Raw genomic sequence first — 3043 nt, 5'->3', positions numbered from 1 at the left:
ATATAAAACATCCGGACTGGCTAGCAAACCTGGTGATGGTACCAAAGAAGGACAAATCCTGGCGCATGTGCGTTGATTTTAAAGACCTTAACCAGGCTTGCCCAAAGGATCCCTTCCCCCTCCCCCGCATCGATCAAATTATCGACGCTACCGCAGGACACGATTCGTTGTGTTTCCTCGACGCATATTTCGGCTACCATCAAATCAAGATGGCAGAATCAGACCAAGCCGCAATGGCATTTATCACACCATATGACCCATTCTGCTTCAACACAATGCCCTTCGGGCTCAAAAATGCCGGCGCAACATATCAGCGCATGATTCAGACATGTCTGGCAAACCAGATCGGCAAAACAGTGGAGGCATATGTAGATGATGTGGTCGTAAAACAAGACATGTCGAATCTCTAGTAGATGACTTGAGGCTCACATTTGATAACCTCCGAATATACGACATCAAGCTCAACCCGGAAAAATGCGTTTTCGGCGTTCCAGCCGGAAAGCTCTTGGGCTTCATTGTATCCGGTAGAGGAATTGAAGCAAATCCAGCCAAGATCCGAGCTCTGTCACAATTGGATATCCCAAAGGACCTCAAACAAATACAAAAGTTAACCGGATGTGTGGTGGCTCTAAGCCGCTTTATCTCCCGCTTGGAAGAAAAGGCCCTACCCCTTTACCGCCTCCTTCGGCGCACCGAACACTTCGAATGGACGGATGCAGCCACGGCCGGACTCGACGAAATAAAAGCCATATTGGCAACAAACCCAGTCCTGGCCGCACCAAACATTGGCGAACCAATGCTATTGTACATTGCAGCAACACATCAGGTTGTAAGAGCAGTGCTCGTCATCGAATGAGAAACGGACGGACACAAATTCCCCCTTCAAAAGCCGGTCTATTATGTGTCCACTGTCCTCACTCCGTGCAAATCACGGTACCCGCATTATCAAAAGATTGCGTACGCGGTATTCATGGCATCCTGGAAGCTACGACACTACTTTCAAGAGTGTTCAATAACAGTAGCCTCGGAAGTACCACTTAACGACATTATAAACAACCGTGACACAACGGGCTGGATTGCAAAATGGGCCATTGAGCTCCTCCCGTTCGACATAACTTATAAGCCACGGCGAGCCATCAAGTCGCAAGTTTTGGCCGACTTCGTTGCAGAATGGACGGAGGCCGAACTCCCTAAAGAGTATGGCACATATTCAAATTGGATCATGCATTTCGACGGCTCCAAGATGCTGGCTGGACTAGGGGCTGGCGTCGTTTTGACGTCCCCCACAGGAGACACAGTTCAATACGTACTCCAGATTATGTACACAGACTCCAACAATGTAGCCGAATATGAGGCCCTTTTACATGGTCTCTGGATGGCAGTATCCATGGGCATTCAATGCCTAGAGGTGCGCGGGGACTCAAACCTCGCAATATCCCAAATAAATGGAGACTTCGATGCCAAGGATCCAAAAATGGCAGCTTACCGCAACGCCGTCCTAAAAATGTCAGCTCGGTTCGAGGGGCTTGAATTTCACCATATAGCCCGGGAAAATAATCAGGCGGCAGATGTCCTGGCACGCATCGGTGCAAAACGCGATGTAGTCCCCCCCAACATCTTCTTGGAAAGGCTGTTCAAGCCATCCATAGTATGGGAAGGGGAGCCAAACAATAACAGCCCGGACCCAACCGCACTGCCCGATACCGAACATTCTGACACAATCGGAGGCTCTGCCAATGAAATAACACCTTCAGCCCACGTAATAATGGCCGTCATCGCCCCGTGGACAGAACCATTCCTCGCCTACCTTACTAGGCAGGAACTCCCCGAGGACCAAAATGAGGCACGTTGCATAGTGCGACGATCCAAAGCCTACAAAGTCCACGAGGGAGAGCTTTATAAGAAAAGCACTACCGGTGTCCTTCAAAGGTGCATCTCCGAAGAGGAAGGGCGGAACCTCCTGGCTGAAATTCATGCCAGACTCGGCGGTCATCACGCTGCATCTCAGTCCCTTGTCAGCAAGGCCTTCCGTACAGGCTTTTATTGGCCGACGGCCCGAGCAGACGCACATGACTTAGTCCAACGATGCGTCGGTTGCCAGCTCTTTGCAAACCAAAGCCATATGCCACCCACCGCCCTCCAAACTATCCCCATCACTTGGCCCTTCGTGGTCTGGGGGCTTAACATGGTTGGACCCCTTAAAGGCGGAACCCACAAGCAAAAATACTTACTGGTCATGGTGGATAAGTTCACCAAATGGATAGAAGCCAAGCCTGTTAAGACGGCCGAATCCGGACCGGTGATAGACTTTATATCTGGGGTTGTACACTGTTACGGCGTCCCCCACAGCATCATCACTGATAACGGCACGAACTTTACGGCCGACGAGGTAAAACTCTGGTGCAAAAACATGGGCAGCAAGCTCGATTATGCTTCCGTCTATCACCCACAAACTAATGGCCAGGTCGAACGTGCAAATGGTCTTATCATGAGCGGCATCAAACCCAGATTAGTGCGGTCCCTCAAGGAATCTAACACACACTGGGTAGAGGAGCTCGACTCCGTACTCTGGGGGCTGCGGACCACGCCGAATCGCACCACCGGATACACACCATTCTTTATGGTGTACGGCACAGAGGCAGTTTTGCCTTGCGACATAATTCATGACTCACCTCGAGTGCGCATGTACGAAGAAAGAGAAGCCGAGCTCGATCGGCAGGACAGTTTGGACGCATTGGAGGAGGAGCGTGATGTGGCAAAGGCCCGTTCCGCATTCTATCAATAGCAGGCTCGAAGATACCAAAGCAGAGAACTACGGGCCAAAAATTACAACGTTGGCGAATTAGTTCTATGCCTGCCGGACAAGAAAAAGGACAAACTCAAGCCCAAGTGGGAAGGTCCCTTTATAATTGACCAAGTCCTGACTGGTGGAGCGTACCGCCTGTGAGATGCATCGGATAACCGACTCGAGCCGAACCCATGGAACGCAGCCCGTCTCCGAAGATTCTATGCCTAGCGCCGGACTCTGTGTTCGTCTCCTTCC

This window comes from Triticum urartu, chromosome 5A (assembly GCF_056163025.1).
Source record: "Triticum urartu cultivar PI428250 chromosome 5A, HENAU_Tu73, whole genome shotgun sequence".
Classification (NCBI taxonomy): domain Eukaryota; kingdom Viridiplantae; phylum Streptophyta; class Magnoliopsida; order Poales; family Poaceae; genus Triticum; species Triticum urartu.
Note: the sequence above shows the minus strand (reverse complement) of the source record.